General features: G+C 37.5%; 1 long non-coding RNA gene across 2 annotated transcripts in view; it reads right to left on the bottom strand.

Moving 5' to 3' along the window:
- LOC128563974 (uncharacterized) overlaps positions 1 to 16,828 on the bottom strand; it is a 162,091-nt gene that overhangs the window by 143,316 nt on the left and 1,947 nt on the right. For both annotated transcript variants that reach the window (XR_008373937.1, XR_008373936.1), the window contains exons 2-3: positions 5,916 to 6,042; positions 4,788 to 4,864 (exon numbers count right to left, since the gene is read on the bottom strand). This is a non-coding gene — a long non-coding RNA (uncharacterized LOC128563974). The remainder of the gene's footprint in view (positions 1 to 4,787; positions 4,865 to 5,915; positions 6,043 to 16,828) is intronic.

Genomic DNA, 16,828 nt, shown 5'->3' on the forward strand with positions numbered 1-16,828 from the left:
CCAGGGACTGCAACCTCAACCACCTACAAGGCCCAGAGGGTCAATACATACACACAGTGTTTACTGAGCACGTATTACATGAAGGCACCAGTCAGAATACTTCACAGTCAGAGACTTAGTTCACGCTCACAGCAACCTTATGAGGTAGGTAGTCTACCCTACTCGGCAGATAGAACATTGAGGTACCCAAAGGTACAGGAACTCACCAAAGACACACATTTAGCAAGTAAATAGAGCCAGGTTTTTCATGCAGGCAGTTTGAGAGCACAGGCTCCTCAGGAGGAAGCTATATTGCTTTTCTTCAAAGATGTGTACACAATGAAATAGGAAGGTAGGGTTGTAATGCAGAGAGAGCAGCCACTATCATGTCCAGCGCATTCCTGACCAGGGGCCAGTGTTCCAAGATCGTAAGGGTGGTGGTGGTGTTTTAATTTTTGAAGAGGAAGCTGAAATCTGAACTTGTAAATAAAATCTCACGATTTTTAAACATTGACAATTTGTTTTTGAGTTCAAATATTAAACAGCAAACACATCTACAATCCAGTGAGAGCTCACGATAAGCCAGTGTGTGACCTCTGCTTTAAAGAGGTCTATGGTCGGCTACAGGCGTCCAAGATAAAGGGGGTTATACACTGAAAATAAAAAGCTTGATAACTTCAGAAGTTCCGTAAGTGTAACAGTGGAATTTTAATGTACAATGTAGAGAGGGAAAGTACACACATTAAAATCAAGCAATCCAACAAATACGTACTAAGAAAAAAATGGTAATACCAGCCATTCCTGTGCAAAGAAGAGAAAAGGGAAGACATTTTAAAATAGCAAACAATGAGAACAAAATGTGGGTCTACTGTCATTGACAAGGACAATGGGGATGAGACATCAGACATCATTCTCCAACAAAGATAAACGTGATCCAGAAGAGTAAATCTCTTCTGTAAAAATCCTGCCCCACTTACATCAGACACACTGTACTGTACTCAGTGAGACATTAACAAATAAGGAGCAAATCCATACCTCACAAGGTCAGTGGAAGAAAAAAGGAAAAGAAAAAGCATGTAAATGTCAGTCTACATATACCCCATACTTAAATTAATTAATTACTTAAAACCTCTATCAGATTTCCTCCAAGAAGGATGCAGCCAAATAATGTTATTACTTCTAGAAATCATTACCTCAAACATTTTTTATTACCAGTGAAACAGAATATTTTCATGTTTATTAAACATTCTTGTCCTCGTTTAGTGAATAGTGTCTTGTTATCCTTCACCCATTTATTTATTTAAAATAGCATTTTCACTATCGAGTTACCAATTTTGGTAAATGGTATCCTGTAATACTAATTAGAATACAATGAAATTGGCATTCTCATTCAAGCCTGACAATTTGAAATGTGATTTGATATGCATATCAAGATATTTTCACATCCTATTACTTGATAACAAGCACTTTTAAGAATGGATGCTGACCGAGGAGAGCAAAAAAATTGATTCAAGATGGATAAAGGACTTAAATTTAAGGCATGAAACAATAAAAATCCTCAAAGAAAGCATAGGAAAAACACCGGAAGATATTGGCCTGGGGAAAGACTTCATCAAGAAGACTGCCATGGCAATTGCAACGACAACAAAAATAAACAAATGGGACTTCATTAAACTGAAAAGCTTCTGTACAGCTAAGGAGACAACAACCAAAGCAAAGAGACAACCTACACAATGGGAAAGGATATTTGCATATTTTCAATCAGACCAAAGCTTGATAACCAGGATCTATAGAGAACTCAAATTCATCCACATGAAAATAGCCAACAATCTCATATATCAATGGGCAAGAGACATGAATAGAACCTTCTCTAAAGATGACAGACGAATGGCTAACAAGCACATGAAAAAATGTTCATCATCTCTATATATTAGAGAAATGCAAATCAAAACAACCCTGAGATATCATCTAACCCCAGTGAGAATGGCCCACATCACAAAATCTCAAAACTGCAGATGCTGGCGTGGATGTGGAGAGAAGGGAACACTTTTATACTGCTGGTGGGACTGCAAACTAGTACAACCTTTCTGGAAGGAAGTATGGAGAAACCTCAAAGCACTCAACCTAGACCTCCCATTCGATTCTGCAATCCCATTACTGGGCATCTACCCAGAAGGAAAAAAATCCTTTTATCATAAGGACACTTGTACTAGACTGTTTATTGCAGCTCAATTTACAATCGCCAAAATGTGGAAACAGCCTAAATGCCCACCAACCCAGGAATGGATTAACAAGCTGTGGTATACGTATACCATGGAATACTATTCAGCCATTAAAAAAAATGGAGACTTTACATCCTTCGTATTAACCTGGATGGAAGTGGAAGACATTATTCTCAGTAAAGCATCACAAGAATGGAGAAGCACGACTCCTATGTACTCAATTTTGATATGAGGACAATTGATGACAATTAAGGTTATGGGGGGGGAGGAAAAGCAGAAAGAGGGATGGAGGGGGGTGGGGCCTTGGTGTGTGTCACACTTTATGGGGGCAAGACATGATTGCAAGAGGGACTTTACCTAACAATTGCAATCAGTGTAACCTGGCTTATTGTACCCTCGTTGAATCCCCAGCAATAAGAAAAATAAAAAAAAAAAAACCAAAAAAAAAAAGAATGGGATGCTACAAAATTTACCAGAGATGCAGAAAAAACTGTTTTATGCATAAAGATATTCAGTATAAGAGGTATTTATAGGTATAGATCTGAAAATAACACAATAAATTCTTTTGAGTTTTTCATTAAATTGCATGGAAAATATTTAAAATATAAAAGAAGAAAGTAAAAAGGTGTTCAGGTGCTATTACCATTGTGTAAATATACATAGAAAAATGACTAGATTAAAAAAGTAAAGTATCAATTGATAGGATTATGAATGATTATTTTCTACTGCGATATATTTTCCATCTTTTCTCTAATGAATGTGTATCATTTTAAAATCACACGTGTTATCTAACATGATACCGGAAATACTGTCATTAGGAATACATTCTTTAGATCTTAAAGAATGTGATAATTAAGACCCATATAAATATGGCTTGATGATCAATGGATGCACGTCTTAGTAATGTAAGTAGATGGTAAGTGGAAAGCGATGGGGAACACAAAAGTAGCAGAGCGTCTTCGAGGATGTGTCAATAAAGAAACCTATTTGTGTTTGAGCAAAACACTCTCTGTTTTAAATATAAAATTATTTTATGATATTAAAGGATATTAAGTAACTCACTGATCTGCAGGAGAACCCAAGCATAAAGATGGAAAGTGTTGCACCAAAAAACAGCGCCATGAATCATTCAAAATCCCTAATGAAGACACCACTGCTGCTTCTACTGCGCTTAGCCACTGCATTTTGCATCACATATAATAGGATCTGTTGCTGGAGTAGCTGCCACTGCAGCCGCCGGAAGTTGGGTATTTGTGCTGCGGAGCACAAATAGTCTTATCTTCACATCATTACTAGCTTCAGAGTCAAAGTCTGAAATCAGTGCATCTTATAAATGGATCCTATGTCACATGCTCAACTCAAGCTGCAAGGAAGATTAGAAAGTATCTAGGTTTTTTAGCTTTCTGTACAGGGAAGAGGCATCTATCTCAGATGAGAGAATTTCCTAAACTTAGAAAGGAGTTTACCACTGGCAAAAAGGACAAATTTGCACTACAGAAGTTGTATGATCCAGGACCTTTGAAGGACTGGCTCTGCCATGGTACACTGAAGATCTCATATGTATCCATTCAAGCAAAAAGTAGACTACAGCTTTTCTGAGTCTTGGCAGAAGAACTTATCATTCCCCATCTATCACTTGCCTTCCTATCTGCCGCTTATCTCCCTGAGTTGCTAGTGAAGTACAGGGCTTTTGGCCCCGCCTCCTCAAACTAGAGGGACAGAATATAAAACTTCTTAGCTAACATCTAGAACTGATTCCTCAGCAATGAGTATCTCAACTTGTATTTCACTCATCTAGGTTTTTTTGTTGTTGTTGTTTGATTTTCTATACTCGTTATTTTTTACATAACAAAAGCTGTAAATAATTATTGTATACAACCTGATGAATTTAAAGATATACCCATGAAACCATCACCACAATCTATGCCATAATCTTAGCCCTCTTTTCTGTTGTATGCTACAAAGACCTGGGAAGCTGGCACCATTGACTTACTTTTTCTTTTTGCTTTCCACATAAGTCATAAACTGTCTAAATTCAAGTGTGGCTCATTGTGTCTTTTCTAGTCAAATCCTCTACTAGGCCTTGGTTGTGACCTTATCATATATGTGTGTCCAACCCAAACTCGCTCAAACAGAAGCAAGTCTATTGAACCATGTAACTGAAAATTGGATCCAGGAGCTCAAATGAAATTCTCATGATATTGTCTCTCTCCTCTTTACAGATGCTGTTTACCTGTATGTTTGGCTTTGCTTTCCAGAATGTATAGTTCCACAAGATAGTCCCAGGGATATCCAGGTTCAAGAAATCCTTAGAGCAATCATTCAGTGGAAACAGCTTATCTTTCCCAAACATTCCAACAGGAACTCCAGGATTTAGTCTCATAGGATGGATTTGAATAGTGAACAGAATATGGAAATTTGCCAGGGCTCTGCCATGTTCTTACCCTTTGAGATAAAAAGGAAATTTTTCCCCACCCAAGCTATAGGGACTGAAAATGGGGAGATGTGACTCATTAAAGGAAATGAAAAGCCCTATTATGAGAAGGGAGGGAAAACATGCTAAACAAACCAACCACTGGCACTCACCTCAATGGATAACTTCTGAAGTTGTTACCAGCTTCCATCATGTTCAGATACAGTTGAAAGGGAGATTGTATTGAACTCTATAGGAATGAGATGTGGTAATTAATGGGTGAGGGTAGACATGAAAGTATGAGGAGGAGACAGAAGAGCAGATGGAGAAATATAAACCAGAGTTTGTGGACATTCTCAGTGTCTGGGGATACTAGCCTTGCCTGACAGAAGCAGGGTGTTGCTCACTCCATGATGTCCACATATGATCCTCCCCTAATGCAATTAGCTAGGTAGATACCCAAGAAGTCAGGAAAGAAAATATGTGCACCAAGCAAACATTTGTGAGATGCTTTATCATCATGTATACAAATTGCCTGGCATCTTGGTTAAAGGCAGACTCTGATTCAGGAGATTTGATGTGGGACCAGTGATTCCACATCTCTAACAGACACGCAGGGATGCTGAGGCTGCTGGTCCACACTGGTAGCATGGACCTAAGTGGCAAAGCTTCTGATAGCTCATTCACAGCCTCACAGGTGGTGTGAATCAAATCCTGCTTTGATGCTGCTGTTTTGGATCTCCCTGTTTGGGATTCTATACAAGGAAACACACATCTAACTGGCCAAACCTGGGTCATATGGTTACCCTTTGGCCAGGGAACACTGACCAGGGCATAGATGGGAGGAAGGTATTTCTCCAAAGGCAAAATTAGGCTGCTGGGACCATGAGAAGAAAGAGCGAGTGCTAAAGGATCCTGCTGTGACCTGGGTGGTAAGGTGCACAACAGAAATCTGAAAGCAAGTGGCCAAATCAGGACTGTTCCACAACTGCCCAGAATACCACACCTAGAGGGCTGCACCTGAAACAGTGCTGCAAAGCCCATTCACTGCCCATTTGCAAACATTTCTGTTTGCATGGGAAAAATTAAAGAGCACAAAGTGACATTGACTTATCTTACACTAATTACAATGCAATCACAGTAATTACTTGCACCCTCACAAGGTAAAGGTATTTACTAAAGGTATCTGCCCCCTCACAAGCAACCACAGTTACCACACTGTTCACAGGCTTTGCCTTCAGACCTCGATCCCTGTCTGGGAGGAGCTGTTTATTGCCCCCAGAGAGCTGGTGTGTACTCACCAAAGTTTCCTTCTGTTCCAGTAAAGGAGCTCTTTCTTCATTGCCAACATTGTGTACACCTACCCCTCCAATCTCTTCCTCACACCTCTTTACCAAATGTCAGGACCCTCTCAGGCTGAGGTTCTACCTGGTAGAATGGATAAAACAACAAAACAACAGCAACACTAGAGAATGACTATTTTATGAACTTATGAATGTGTGTGGTGTGTAGATGCTTTTCTAAGGTTTTACACATATTACCCCATTCACCATGCAGTGTGTGATTTTGCACTGGTCAGTTTAGCTAAGCTGAATGCATTTCTCAGACTCCCTTACCTGTCTAGTTCCAGGTTAAGTTTGGCCCCAAGGATGAATTGGGTGAGACTGAAATAGTGTGAAGTGACGTGAAGCAAAGCTGCAGCCACAGCTCTGGTCCTCATGATCTGGGGTGGGAAGGAGCAGGTGCAAAGGGGCTCGTTGGTTTCAGCCTATTCTTGATTTTATTTCCCCTGCTCTGTGCCTGGCTCTTGCTCCTAACTGCTGGTTCTTTGACTAAGAGTTATTACAGCCTAGGGTTGCCATACTTAGCAAACAAAAATATAGGGCACTCAGCTAATTTTAGATAAGGATTGTTTTTTAAAAAAAATTGAAAGTATGCTGTATGGAATATTTAAAATGTATGCAATTGCAAAAGATTATTTGTTGTTTATCTGAAATTCCAATTTATCAGGCCATCCGGTAGCTTACCGGGTAACCTACTGCAGATCCACTTCAAGATGCTTTACTGAGAGCTCACAGAGGCAGCAGTGGAGAATAGCCAAGCATCCTCTACAACCTCCCAGAGCAGCTTGACGTGCTCAGCATCTCCAAACCTCCCACTCATCCGCCCCCACCACGCTGAGTAAAAACTGTTTTCTAATCTTTTTCAGAATTTTATTTCCTCAGATTCCTTCTATGGTTGTATAAGGTTGAATTCCTATATAATGTATTCTTTATTACATAATATTCATGAGGGTTCCATGTTCCTGATTAAATGCTAACTAATAGTCTAACTTTGAGAGGAGAGTGCTGTTATTATTATTAGTTCACAAGAAAAGAAACTGCAGGACAAAGAGATAAAGTTAATTGCCCAAGGTCACACAACTGGTAAGTAGTGGAATGAGGATTTGAACCCCGTCTGATTTGATAGCTGGCTTCACTACCACAGCATAATGGCATAACAGTATATACATGTAGAGAGAGGTATTATGTAACTGCCATAGCATTATATATAAACATAATATTTACTATGGATAGGTGGTATATATCACATGTATGAAATGTAGCATGGATTTTATACATAGTATATGAGGACTGTCCAGAAATTATCCAGTCATGGACTACATATGTCTCCATGTTTCATATTGTATGGCTGGATACTTCCAGAAAGCCCTTGTATATATTTTATATATAAAATATATAAATGATTATATATACGTCTTTATATATGTACAAATATTTATCATATATAAATATCATATATAAATATAAAGATGTTATATTTATATATACATTATATATATTTATATGTCTTTATATACGTACACATATTTATCATATATAAATATAAAGACGTTATATTTATATATAATATATAAATATATAAAGTATATATATAAAATATTATATATATGTCTTTATATACGTACAAATATTTATCATATATAAAAAAATCAACCTGCATAATTTTATAGAAAAGGATTTTTCAATTGTTGTTAGTGAAGACAACAGTTGAAAAGCCAGTTTGTATGAAATACTAGAACTAAGTTGTCATGAGTGGAACTGAATGAGGGAGAGAGAGAGACCTCATTAATGAGGATACATTTGAATAGTGAAAGTTAATAAGTATTCAGTGTGGGAGGAGTCCTAGGACAGTCTAAGGCTGTGGAACAAGTGCAATGTTTAGAAGAAAATGATAGATAATTCCACTTAATGAGTACACAGAAGACTAATTATTGTAATGAAGTATGGTTAATTAAAAAGAAGTCTTATTTTCTAATGATTGTACTGACTGTAAATTAGTTTTAAAAATCCCAAAGATAGCAAAAGATAATACATATAAAAGCTAGGGGGAAAAGTTTACACAAGGAGATGTCTATTTGCTTATTAGTATGGTTTAAAGTTAGCATGCTCGCAACCCTAGCCTCTTTTAATATAATGTTCTCTGATTTCCTAAGGCAGTGTCCAGTTGAACATGAGAGAAGAGAGTATTTGGGAACAACAAAAAAAGTCATGAGAATTATTTCAATATAATTTACTATGAATTGGAGACAAGTACATTTTAAAACAAATTTGTTTTAAAAATGTGAAATTAGAATGATTTTCATTCAGTTAATCAGTATTTAAATCCATTCATGGGATCAAAACACCAATGAAGCCTGAACAGCTCCAGTTGTATTTATTTTCACATTCTGCTTCACTTCAGTGGGTGTCTCAGTGGACAGCAGACACTTACAGCAACGGGGGAGAGTAGGACTGGGAGTTTCAACACAGAGCTGACAAAGCATGACTCTTTCTGCCTCCGATTCCTATGTGTATATATAATAGTATATGCCTGCAAATGTATCAGACACATCCACAAGAAAATTTCAAACTGGGGGTAAATCCATGAAAATTCATTTTCTAGGCCTATTATTCACATTCCTTGGAATCATCCACTTCTCTTTCTTCCTGCCAGAAAATTGTCAGATGGAGAAGTTGTGTGCTGGGACCAGCCTGTTCTGGCCCACAAAGAGCCAATCAGCAAATTTAAAGTGCCTTGCAGACTGCCTATTGTACACAGCCACCATTTAATTTAAATTGTATAAATCTACAAGTAGGTAAATTATAGTAGAACTAAAAACAAAATTAATAAAAAATATTTGAATTCAATAATTTTTAACTATTTTGTTTTTTAATCTATACTCTTGAGGTTATATACATCTATCATTTCTGTAGAGTAAGTATAATGTATACCATTACACCTCTTCGTAACTCCACCTCCAGTGACTTCACATTGGTAGCTTGAACTTGACTATAGTGGAAATATTTATACCAGAGAAATTAGCATGTACTAATTACCATCCCCCATCTCTACACAGATGGTTGTTAAACATTTACCAACATACCACTGAATAGAAATCATCAAGAGGAACCAAGCCATGATGTGTAACACCTATGTTTTCAGGGTAACAATTGAACTCTGGCCACTGTTAGAAGAATGAACAGTGATAAAAGTGAGTCTGCAGAAGAAATCAAACAGATGTGACCTCAATGATATGGCATTCTGAGGAAGTTAGGCAAAAATAAACCAGGACTCTGGCTAATAGGTGTTGAGATTTCAAAAAGCCAATAAGAGCAGGAAAATAGAAGTAGAGAGGTGGTTAAACCATAGAAAAATCATTCAACTGAGGAGACCATCAGGTTTTATTAGGTGGGTACAGGCAATAGACAATAAAGAAGCATTTAAAAGCCAGGACACGGATTTCATAATTATCACTTCAAAGCTCCATTCTGCTGAAACGACCGCTTTCTATTTAAAGCTCTTCAATCTACAATACGTGATTTACATTAGAAAAGGAAGATTAAAAATTTTACACTGAGGTATGATTTAACATTCCCAAATACTAGGATCATTGCACATGCACACACACATTGGCTAGAACAGCATTCATTTAATAAAAACAGGATGGGTGCAGTGGCTCATGCCTATGATCCTAGCACTCAGGGAGGCCAAGGAGGAAAGTTTTGCTTGAACTTAGGAGTTTAAGACCAGCCTGAGCAAGAGTGAGACCTCAGAAAGAGGGATGGAAGGAGCGGGGGGGGCCTTGGTGTGTGTCACACTTTATGGGGGCAAGACATGATTGCAAGAGGGACTTTGCCTAACAATTACAATCAGTGTAACCTGGCTTATTGTACCCTCAATGAATCCCCAACAATAAAAAAAAAATAAATAAAGTCTGCCCTGGTACCTAAAAAAAAAGTAGGAAAATTAGTTGCGTGTGGTGGTACATGCCCGTACTCTGAGCTACTGGGGAGACTGAAGCAGAAGGATTGCTTGAACCTAGGTGTTTGAGGTTGCTATGAGTGAGGCTGATGTCATGGCACTCTAGCATGGACAACAGAGAGAAACCTTGTCTCAAAACAAAAACGAAAACAAACAAAAAAAAACTATTGGAACTAGAAGTAGCTGCAGATCTGTATCTGTAAGTTCCCAGTTGCTCGTTCATTATTGCAAAATTAGCATAAGAGTCAGATGACTCTAAACCTTGAGGTGTGAAGTTGTAAGTTCCATGTTAGAGAAGCATAATCCCTTTCTCCTGACGTGATTCTCTGCTATAATGTGGCAGAAATTTGGCTCCAATTGTATACTGCCACTTTAGCATTTATGGGTGGTAGGAACCAAGTGTCTCTGCCCTGGGTGCTGGGGTCTAATCTTTGTAGTTCTAGTTACATGACACATCAGACCAGCAGTAGGAGTTGCAACAACAGGGTTTGCGGTTGGAGACAGATCCATCCTTCCTTTGATGTGATCAAGAGTTGGAGCCCCAGCCTTCAACTAGGACTGATTATCCTGAGAACTGGAACACAGCCAGCTACTACAGAGTTTGCACAAGGCCAGCTCCTTTTTGGGAAGGCCAGTCTGCAAGCATCATTCTTGGACAAATTTATCCTCCTTTCCCATTAATGCATAGCCCTACTCTCCAAGAGATTTGTGGAATGTAATAGACAAGACACAACACAATGTAATCAACACAGATTAAACTGTCTGTATTAGAAGGACAGTTCAAACAGCTTTTATTTTTAAGCATACAGGTCTTCTGCTGCCTTTCACCCTGCTTTCTAGAATATCTCATTGTCTTACCAGAAGAACAGTTCTTGACGACTTAAAACTCTTTGTAAGACAGGAATAATAGACTTCTTTTCAAGTGCCAACTGCAGCAATGAAAAGTGTGCTATGATTAATTTCTGATGTATTGCATGGGTACACAGGAAGTAGGTAGTATGACACATGTTATACGGTTCTCATTTTACTTAATTTTTTGGTAAATATTCTCCTCATTTCCAATCCATTTGTCTCCTTACAAACCACAAGCTAGAACATGAATAGACAATTATTCAGAGCTAGAAAGAAATAAGCTATTAAACCATGAAAATACATGAAAAGAATAAATGCTTACCACTAAGTGAAAGAAGGCAATCTGAAAAAGTTATGTACTGAATGATCCCAACTATAGGACGTCTGGAAAATGTAAAAGTATGGAGAAGATAAGAAGAGCAGTAGTTGCCAGGGGCTAGGGGATAGAAGGGATGACTAGATAGCACACCAGGATTTTTAGGGCAATGAAGCTACTCTGCGTGATGTTATAATGCTGGATACATATCATTTACATTAGTCTAAACTCATAGAATATACTACAGCAAGAGTGAACCCCAACATAAACTATGGACTTTGGCTGGTAAATGGTGTGTGCACATAGGTCCATCATTTGTAACAGATGTATCTCTCTGGTGGGAAATGTTGATGATAGGAGAGGCTATGCACAGGTGGAGGCAGAGGGTATATGAGATATCTCTGTACCTTCTTTTAGTTTTTCTATAAAATTAAACATTTTCTAAACAATAGTCTTTAAAAAAGCAAAGGGCACAAGCTATTGATCTCTTCTATAATCTTTCCAAGGGAGTCGCCTTCATATGTGATATGATTAGAAGGAAATTAGTTTAATAGGTTGTATCTAGCCTTGGATAATTTTCTAGTTAGATCATATTTGGTTATGTCTTAGATTTGAAGAACATTGATAATGTAAATTCCCTGGGGAGAGACTTCTATCTCTCTTTTGGCGTGACAAAGTGTTCAGTGTAAAACTGGCCATGTGAAATGTATTTTCTTCTATAAAAACAAAAGTAACACCTGTACTCTCTTGCCTTTGCAAACACCGACCCATTTCTTTATTTTATGAATTCTAAAGTAATTTTCTATTGGATGAATTTAAGTAATCACCAAAACAAAGAGTCAATGTTACATATATTTTAGCATTAGTTTTTATGCTTTATGACTAGTGATGTTTAGCATTTATTAGGTGCTTACAATGAGTTAGGTCTTACTATGATAAGACCTCTACAACCTCTACATATGTCAAGCTAGCCAAAGAATAGCACTAAAATTCCACAAAAATTTCACTAAAAATATAAAGGGACACATGAGGATAAATGATGTTCTATGAAATGCAAAACTAGAATATTTTTCCACAAGTTTAATAATCGTTCTACCCTCCACCGTGTTTAGCAAAATTATTGAGCACTCACTGTTTATTACATCATATCTGTGAGTGTTCTGCAATTAAACTCACAAAGTTTAATGATTGTTTTACCCCCCGCCATGCTTAGCAAACTATTAAGCACTCAGCAAGTATTTATTACATCATATTTGTGACCATTATGCAATTAAACTCACATTGTCTATGTCCTTTTGCCTCATAATAACGTCAAAGGTGGATAAATAAACTAACTCCCATTTTACAGATGAGGAATGAGCATTGGGAAGGTTAAATGGTTTGTTCACACTAAGCAAGTCGGTTTGCTCCAAAGTTGCATGGCCCTTGCCTTTCCACTTTTGTTTCAACATTTGAGTGCCAATTTAGTCTTCACATAGCACCCTGAGTTGCCTCTTTAAACCATGTGCTTCGTAAGTTCATTTCTCTGTACTGTTGTTTTTGAGTTATTAGGATAAAAAGTCCATAATCTCAAGCATAAATGTAAGGCTCTGAAGGACCAAATCTTCACTTGACCCCCTGGCTTCATCTCAAAGTACACAGATTTCCCTCAGCTTTTCACCACCAGGCTGCTTCTTCACATTTGGGCCTCCACATGTGCTCTCCCTGTCGTGTAGGATACCTCCTCCCTCTTCCAGCCTTTAGTCAGTCTAGATTTTATTATGCTTCAGATCTATGATTAAGTCACTTACCCATCAAAGGTTTCCCCAATTTCCCACAATAGGTGAAGATTCTCCATTATTCACTCATATACTCTCTACATGAAGAAAACCTGAGTCAACATCTTTTTGACCACCAGAATATGGATCAAGTCTTTGGCCACTTTTCCGGAGTGTTAAGTTGCAGTGAGAGATAGAGCCCACCTCTCCTTATGGAGGTGTAAAAGTAGATGCCTATGTTCCCAAGCTTTTCTTTCAGCTGGACTGCAGGTACATAAGCTAGGTTTAGAGCACTGGATGTACCTGCTTTCAGCTTTTAATAATAGTGAGTCAAAGAAGCGTGGACCAAAAGGGATATAGTCTAAAGATGGTAAAAAAAAAAAAGGCTGCACCAACATATAGTGTTAAATGGCTTGTTCACACTAAGCAAGTTGGTTTGCTCCAAACCTGCCATGACACAGGTCGTGATGGCATCAAAGCTGTTGGTAGAATCCTTGATTCAGTTCTGACAATGTAAGGAGTGCAGGTCATAGATTATGGTGATTAGTGGAGTTGGAAGTTGTTTCCTCACTAGACCAGTTCTGGAGCTCAATTTGGGAGATGACTTTGGCTATGCAGCTTTCTTTCTGCCTCTCTAATTTCTGAGCTTGGTTTTCTAACCAACCCTTCTGCCACATCTATGAACAGCTATTGTCTTTTCAATAGATCATGTTCCTGTTTAAATCAGCCAGACTCAGTTTCTGTTGCTTACAACTTAGAACTCTGACTGATAAAAACACCCTTGTTCTTTGTGACATTTACCACAATTTTAAATAAGTATTTATTTCGCTCATGACTGCTTCTTCCAAAGAACTGGAAGCTTGATGAAGACTAAGCTTCTGTCTATTGTATGTGCCACTTTATCTCTACTGCCTGGTACAGATTTGTCATATAATAGATACCAAATAAATTTGTTGAATAAAAGAATAAATTAATATGTGTAAAGCACTATATCTAAATGGTGATGAGAGCAAGGGGCAATAGGGCAAACGAAGGAAAATCACACATATGATCCTAAGTAGAAAAGAGATGTTTATAACGAATTAATGTGAGTGTACACAGACATATATGTGTGCATTTGCATGTGTATATGGGTACTTACACTAAATATATTTACACACACGTGTGTGTGTGAACTAATAAATGACCATGAGATAAGATGGAATGTGAAAAGTGTTGGGAGGATAGAAAGGTCAAAAGGAAAAAGAAGAAACAGCATTACAAAAGAGTTGACTTTCAGGTAAGATATTAAAGCTTACACCAAATTTGGATATTCTAAGATAGAAGGAGAAATTATTTGAGAAAGGACAAGTGGAGAAGTGAACAAAGATAGAAATCAGCATGTGCAAAGTTATGAGGTACAGCAAGTTGTTCAGTTTGGCACGTGCTTAGTATGTAATGTGCTGCCATCAAAAGTTATTAGGAAGGAAAATAACATCTCTAGTCTGTGTTTTGATAAAGTAAATGTGACAGAATCACTTCACATTTACCAGGGGATAAAATGACTAAACACAACAAAACCAGGTGTTTGAAACAAAGGAGAAATAACTGGATATTATTTTAAGTAGTGGTAACGAAGGAATAGGACAGAAGTATGAGATATCTAAGAGATAAGATCGCAAAGATTTGGAAACTGTGTATAGAAAGGTTCTTCTTTTTTTACAAAACAAATGAAATTGAAGACTATCCGGGTAAAGGGTAATAGCAAGAATAGAAGGAGGAAACCAAAGAGAAAGGTGAAGTTTTCTAAGGAAAGATAAAGTTGCCTGTAGGATTTGTTGAGCTTGAAGTACAGGTACATTCCAACAGACAATTGGAAGTTGAGGTCAGTAATTTGAGAGAGAAATCAGAGTTAGGATATAAATTAGGGAGTGAAGCAGATGATGTTATTGCTCTCCCTGGTCCCTTCAAATCTCTTTACATTTCCATGTGCCCTTCTTCCCACTCTGGTGTGAGTTCCAACATCAGCACCCCCAGCTCATTTATTTTATTTTATTTTTTATTAAATCACAGCTGTGTACATTATGATCATGGGGCATCATTCACTAGCTTCACAGAGTGTTTGACACACTTTCATCACACTGGTTAACATAGCCTTCCTGGCATTCTCTCAGTTGCTGTGCCAAGACACTTACATTCCACATTTAGCAATTTTCATTAAGCTAGCTACTGAAGGTGAATTGCCTACATGTGCATGGAGCTGGAAGACTTCAGACTTTATGCTTCTCCTGCCTCTCCTCCTTAACCTTTGCCAGGTAGACAGGTAAAGAGGTAGGAAAGCCTTGCCTGGGACTATGCCACACTGGGACGTTGCCTGACATTACACCCTTGCTTGGCTTCCTCTTCTTTCCTGTCCTGTTTCACTCACATTTTTTCCAGGCTCCACTAGGAGTGAGCACTGCTTTACTCAATCACTTGTTAGTATATTCCTGGCTCAGGATCTGCCTCTGGAGGCCAGATAAAAGACAAGGAGTGTAAAGTGTTGATCAAGTCTTCTATAATGTCACTTGTTTTCTTTCTACTTCTTTTATCAGTATTGAAAGAAGGGTGATGTGATCTCTGATTCTAACTGCAGGTTTCTATATCTCTCCTTGCATTCTATTAGCTTTGCACCATTTATTTTAAAACTATTATAAGGTGTATAAACATTTGGAAATTTTTAGCCCCCTTGATACACAGATCTTTTTATCATTATGCAGTATCTTTGAAACTTTCCTGACATGGAAACCTATTTAGTTGGATATTAAAGGCTTTGATTATATTCTTCTCATGGGAAACCTATTTATATCCTTTCACTTGTAATATATCATATCTTTACATTTAAGGCAAGTTTTCTTGGAGTCAGAGTATAGTTGTGTCTTGCTTTTTATCAAATCTGATAATCCCTGCCTTTGAATAGAGGATTTTTAAGGAATTTGCATTTAACGTGATTATTGGTTCAATTCTACTATCTTTCTACTTGTTTTATATGTCCTTTGTTCCCTTTATCTTCTTTGTATGGGGACTTCTTTTGGATTAAGTGCATGATTTCTGTGATATCTCCTTTGTTGCCTTATTAGCTATAACTCTCTTCTTTCTTGTAATTTCTTTAGGGGGTCCTCAAACTGCGGCCCACAGGCCATGTGAAGCAGTGTGATTGTATTTGTTCCTGTTTTGTTTTTTTACTTCAAAATAAGATATGTGCAGTGTGCATAGGAATTTGTTCATAGTATTTTTTTTTTAAACTATAGTCCAGCCCTCCAATGGTCTGAGGGACAGTGAATTGGCCCCCTGTTTAAAAAGTTTGAGGACGCCTGGTTTAGTATACTTGTTGCAGTTAATTTTATGTACCATTATGCCACTACAAAGGGAGAATAAGAATTTTAGAACACTAAAATTCAAAAGACATGATCTAATTCTTTTTTATGGCTAAAAATCATTCCATTGTGTATATATACACCATTTTTGTCATCCATTTATTCATTAATGGATATTTAGTTTGATCCCATACCTTTGCTCTAGTAAACATTGCTATAAGAAACATATGAGTGTAGGTAACCTTTGATAAAATGATATCTTTTTCTTTGGATGGATACCAGTAGTAGAATTAATGGATCATAGGGTGGATCTATTTTTAGTTCTTTGAGAAATTTCCACCGTGTTTTCCATAGAGTTGTACTATTTTACATTTCTACCAACAGCATGTAAGAATTTCCTTTTGTCCACATCCTTGCCAACATCTTTTATTTTTGTCTTTTTAATAATAGACTTTTGCAGAAAAATGGATGGGACTGGAGATTATCAACTTAGGTGAAACAAGTCAGACACAGAAAGACAAATACCTCATGTCCTCATAAGTGGGATCAAATAATGTGTATACATGGATGTAGAATGTGGAATGATAGACAATGGAGATTTAGAAGGACGAGAGGGTGGGAGGGGACTATGTGATGAGAAATCATTTAAT

The sequence above is a fragment of the Nycticebus coucang genome, chromosome 13, assembly GCF_027406575.1.
Source record: "Nycticebus coucang isolate mNycCou1 chromosome 13, mNycCou1.pri, whole genome shotgun sequence".
Classification (NCBI taxonomy): Eukaryota; Metazoa; Chordata; class Mammalia; order Primates; family Lorisidae; genus Nycticebus; species Nycticebus coucang.